A 6,039-nucleotide genomic window follows, 5' to 3' on the forward strand; every position below is an offset into this window, starting at 1 on the left:
ACAAGCAGTATTATTTAATAAGAATGACAATAGAAGAGCATATTATATTAAAGCTTCGATAAATTACTTTATTAACCAATGTATAATTTTTCATGATATACAGATTATGTCGCACGAATTTCTGAATTTTTTTTTTTTTTCAGAAAACTGATGCTTATAGATGCAATACTTGTAAACGTCGATGATAAAGAAATACATCGTCACATCTTCAGAAAAATACATTTTCCTCTTGGATTAAGTCGCAGGATTGAAAAGATGACTCTTCGCTCTTGGAATATTTTAAGAGACGTCAAGATTGGGTTGGTCGAGTGTTTTAGCAGTCCCCGCTTCCTTGGCCCACAAAGGTGAGTGCTAATTATATTCTCTCTCGAGTGCCCCGTGAACGAGTGGTAATCGCTAATTAGTAGCTTGCTTCCTGAAAGCTTCGGCGGGCGTTGCCGGAGAAGAATAGGGCGAAGAAAGGATCGGAAAGGCGTCGTTGACCACGAACCTGACTCGCATCCCTGTCTGTTTATCGATCGTACGTTTTAATCGAATTATACAAAGCTTATTATATGCGCGTTGAGATTTAATCGAATTCCTTTTACACAAACAAATTAACACACGTTCATCGGAATTTTTCTCAAAGTGAAAATTACTTTCCTTAATTTGCAAGATGAGAAATAATTATAAGACATTAAAGTCATCATTTTCGTATCAATAAACATTTTCAATTTTGTTAATAAAATGAAATAAAATATAATATTTTGCAAATATTTTCATAAATATAGGCAACTGTTCTAGAAACGACAAATTAATTCATAAACTTATCATTTATTGACCGAATATTGATACTAATTGTAAAATTTAAAGGGCTATGAAATGTTGTACGGATATAGCCTATTTATTGCATATATGTTATACTACATATTAAAATAGTGAATAGTCAACTATAAGTTATTACATCCTGACAATTTATTTTTAGATATTTTTCTCGTAGCTTATGCTTTAGCATAATCCATTTATGAGTTACTCCGATTGTCTTCATTTCTCTTCTCTTGTTTTTTTAGGGCGCAGTTGGTAAGCTTCATGAAAGCATGTTGTTTCAAATCGGATTATCTCTCTCTCTCATTCAGTTCAAAATACTATCACATAATAAACGAGTATATTTCTTATTCTTTTTTTTCTTAACAATTTAATTTAATTTTATGATATAAAATAACGTGTTTTATGGTATATTTCTGCATAAATTTTATTTTTTGATGATTGTTGATCTTCGAAGATGCGATCACCAGTTAATTTAATGATATGCTCCGTTAATTATCGCGAATTAAGAGTTACACCTTCGCGTGTCGGTAAAAAATTAATCTACCATTTCCTTGACACGTATCCTCGGATCGCCACAAACTCGTATAAATCCCTAGCTATGTACAAGTCGGCAAGGAAATCGTCGAGTACGCAGGGCGAGAAAAGAGAGGAGGCACGTTGTTAGCCAATTCATTTATTCCCGGTAGGTCGGCGCCCGTCTGGCATAATCCATCGATTTGTCGGCACGACGTGTCCCGTGTAATGCCGCTTCTTGTAGCTTGTAATCGAGTCGGAGGAAAGGAGAGCGACTCGAGCGAGAGGACGGCGCGTCACTGACTATATGTGATCGGCTGTAAGAAAAGCCACTCGATCCGGAGAAGGTTCACAGTTCCATCCTCCATCTTCTCCTCCTCCTGTTACTCCCGGCGCCCTCCAGGATCTTCCTGTCTCTTTGTCTTTTCACCTTCCCTCTTCGTCCTGGGCTGGTCCTGCGTCGTCTTTCTTTTCGTTTTGCACCGATGCTAGTTTATCGATACGGTGGGGCGCTAAATTATTGATGCCTGACTGCACGTCGCGAGACAACGAAGAAGGAAAGGAGGAGGTGGACGTGAACGGATCCTGTGATTTCAGAAAAAAGTTTTCCGCGTCACTCGGTCCATCACCGGTCTTCCCGCTGCTCCTTCTCGCTGTCTTCGGCTTGTCCTCTTCTGCGTATTAAACAAGCGAGGTGAACTCGAGCCTGCGCTCTTTAAAAGGAAGGAAGAACTGCGGGACGACGAAACGCATGTTGTGAGAAAGTTTCGCGCGATATGTACGAGGAACCATTGCGAGGTATGTGTTAATAGGGATGAATTTACAATCTCTCTGATCTTTTCTGACTTGGCTTTATTCTGAGAAATTGATGCTTATTGTCCGTTTATGTTGCTTCATGGAAAACCTATTTGAATAATCGCTACTTCTTGAGAAGGATTATTATTACTATCATTAGATAAATGCTATTCTCGATTCCCTGTAAGTTTCCAGCGTCACTATTGCTAAGAAGGTATTACCATAGTACTGATTATACTTTTTTTTTTAAAAATGATGGTAATTGGGTAAGGCCAAACCCAATCCATAGCATTCCAGAAATTGAATTTAATCGCACAACCGTGTTGAGTAACGATTGATTGGTATATATCGATACACGCAAGGTAACGGCAAGGTGTAATGCCGCAAGGCAATCGCTGATCTGTTGCAACCTTCATTTGCATTTCCCACGTGATCAATCGACGTATGCAACGTATAGAGATCAATAGGCTTTCCAACCTTCATTTCTGCGTTTCTGCGAAATTGTACGTTCGCTTCTCCAAAAAGCACCTGTGGGAAAGTTGATATCTGTTCGGCTTGGAGGACGGTCGCCTGCCACAGCGGAATGTTAGCACCGCGAATCCCTGGGAAGAAACGGCAACGGTAGTAGAGTGGTAGAAGAAAAAAGAGGAGGGAGGGGGACAGGGGACCGAAAACGAGCGTCGTCGGATCCGACCGGACTTGGGACCAGTTGAAAAGGGTTCGGCACTCCTCTCGCTGGTGAACCGCTGACAAGTGGTTCGCTCGCTTCTCTCCCGTGCTCGTGCAAGAACCGCGCACTTACAGACGGCGTAGCAGCGTTAATCGTTTATTCCCTTTCCTTTTCTTTTGCACGACCAATTATTACTATCACAATTGAAATACCTAGAGAGCTTTCGCTTAGTTTCATAATGGATCCTCAATATGGTAAATCATTGCTCGAGTGACGTAGCAATCCTGTAAGGTATCGCAGTGCGTGAAATTAACGCGAGTTGTTCCTTTGTTTTATTTTCCAGATCTCCCTTTCTTTATTTTTAAAAAATTCTCCTTTTGTGTAATTTAAACTCTATTTCTCGTTTTCGACGTTTGCAAAGAAGCAATCACACGGGTCAAGTCTTTTCGCATGTTCGAACTATTCACGGCGTAGAAATGCGGATCGATCTCGAAGGCGTCTACGCTTTACGCGCTTCTTTCTTGCTTTGCGCCTTCTGCCTTTTATAGACGCTCTGCGATCGATGCTTTCGGCAGATAAAGTGTCAACTTGTTCGTAGATTCTGAGCTTGAAGTGTTGCAGTTCTCGCGTTCTTATCTCGAACAATCGTAGCAACTGTACGTTATTTCCATCAACGAGCTAATTGATACTGGGAACTTGGTCACTTGGTCTTTTCTTCGTCGAAGCTCATGTAACATTTAACGTCGGTGTATTTTTTGGGTTCGTGCGAGCAGGGAGAGGCTCCATCTTGGTCTTTCTTCGGTTGCCTTTATTTCATTCTTTCGTTTTAACAATGTCGATATTAGAAATGTTGATACGAAAGACATACAATTTTTTGCTTCGCTTTAAAACACAACATGAGATATCTATTGTATAAATGTTATAAAATATCATAAATGAGAAATAAGTACTTTTACTGCCACATGAAAATCATATTGACAATCTTCTTCTTTTAATACAAGGTATTTTAAGTTTACATTTGAGGTCTAAGATAAACATAGGTCCCCTAAAACCCATATTTCTGAGATACAGAACGTTGAAGTTTCACAAAAAAATCACATTTTCTTAAAAATTTCAGGTTATACCTGATATAAATCCATAAAACTTGGGTGAATAATCTATCCATAATATGTAGATCAAATATAATCTAAGATATTTATGAAATGTATTTTTTTGTGAAACTTATTGTCTTGTATCTCGGAAACTATTGATTTTAGAATCTATGCTTGACTTGGCTTTTGGATCTTAAATGATCTAAAGAATCGCCTTCTGAAGTTTAGATTAAAAATTCCGTATATCTTATCATTTTTGTAGTAATACATGGCAACTTTGTTTCAATAATATTTTAAAAACATCTAAAACTATAGAATGTAAACATTTTGTGAACGATGTTATTTTTGTGACTTCTTATTTTAGTCGCTATTCAAATACCTTCTTTATACTTGCTTTATATTTTAAAAGTTAGAGAATAGAAATTACAACATATTATTATGTATTGGAATGTGTTTAATATATTTACTTGATTTATTATACAGAGACGATCTTTAAAAAAATCTATGAATGTGGATGTATAAGAGAACTGATAATATGTTGCAGATTAAGCTCAAGTTAAATTTTTATCTTTTATTAAGTATTCGTTAGTGCGACTATTATATATTTTTCTTTCTATTGTTCGAACAGAAAGAATAAAAACGATTATCTGCACATATTACCCGCCTAAGTTTAATCGCGACACATTTAATTATTTGCCAAGTACCGATTACACTCTTTGTATGTTATTCTTCGTCACGTCCGCACTCATAGACTTCATTATTTTTCGCGTATGCGCGACTTTTCTCGTATCGTATGGCCCTCGCATTCGCGATAGGCGTGGTGATGACAAGAGGAGGGTGTGCGAAAATTGTACTTACTTACGTAAGGAATGCCGCTCTCTCAAGTCGTTCTGTGCAACAGAATTCACCTCTAATTAAAACGCGTCTAGCAGGTCGTGCAGACCCCGCGGCATTCAACCTTATAGTGCCAGTTGCGACTAAGTGTACTACGTCGCATTCGTGTAGGGGGTGACGGCCGCGGTGTGTGAGGGATGGCTTGGCTTCAGTGATCCAGTAATACCGATTTAATTAACTAACTGTCTATAACTCTAAGTAAGCCTATTAGCTCATTGATTTTACTCGCCAGACTGCCGTCCAACCATTTCACCGTTCTATTTTCTTCCCTTAGAAATCCATATTGTCTTCCTTCGTCATTATAAGGATCGTTTTAAGTCCTATTGAGAGGATTGTCTAGGTTGTGTGGATAATCTTTGACCTTCTCCCCTTTTCTCATCTTCATCTTTCTTTTCAGACTTTTCAAATTGCTTATCCGGATTGAGAGATATTTAATAAGTTTGCTATGTGCGCGATGATGCTTTTCAACGTTTTCACTTATCTCTTTCGCAGACAGCTTAATCTTTATTCATAGAATACTTTACGTGAGAAGAAATAATTGTTTAATACTATTTGGATTAATTTTACATTTATCGTCACAATAAATTACAAAAATAAAATCTATAATCATAATTTTTTTCACTTATTTATAGTTATTTTTACTTAGTAAAAAAATAAAGGAATACTAAATATTATATATTTTGTTATTGTACGTATATTGTTACGCCACATAAAATCTTTTTTTATTATTTCTTATTAATATCTATAAGAAAGAGAATTAATATTTTTAGATTATTTTTTTATATAATATTAATGATACAAAATGAATTTAGTAAAAGTCTAAATAGTAGTTTTGTAAAAACAAATTTAATCACTCTTAACAGAGAAAAATCTAAAATTCTTTTGACGACTTTTCGTCGCGCATTAGTTTTAAAATTAACACATTAGAAATGTGCATGTAGAAGAAATGCGTAATGCGAGTTTGATAATGAAGTAAATGAAAAAAACAAGAAATAAATAAGAGATAAGAAATTAATAAGAGGAAAATATAAATAAGAGAAGCGATTGCGTCTATGTGTCGTTCTAGTCTTATTCTTCGGATGTAACTTGGAAAAAGATCTCTTGGGGCGGCGCGCGCGCGATTAATGCGCTTTATCGCGATTTCTTCAGGATCGTCCTGGTCGTTGTCGTCAAAGGGAGCCGCTCATGGGACTGTGCAATTAATGCGGATGCGCGCCTTCTTGCTTCACGAGTGTTTCCTTGGATTTCGACGTTTTATCGTGAACGTGT

Source organism: Trachymyrmex cornetzi, unplaced genomic scaffold, assembly GCF_001594075.2.
Source record: "Trachymyrmex cornetzi isolate Tcor2-1 unplaced genomic scaffold, Tcor1.1 scaffold92, whole genome shotgun sequence".
Taxonomy (NCBI): domain Eukaryota; kingdom Metazoa; phylum Arthropoda; class Insecta; order Hymenoptera; family Formicidae; genus Trachymyrmex; species Trachymyrmex cornetzi.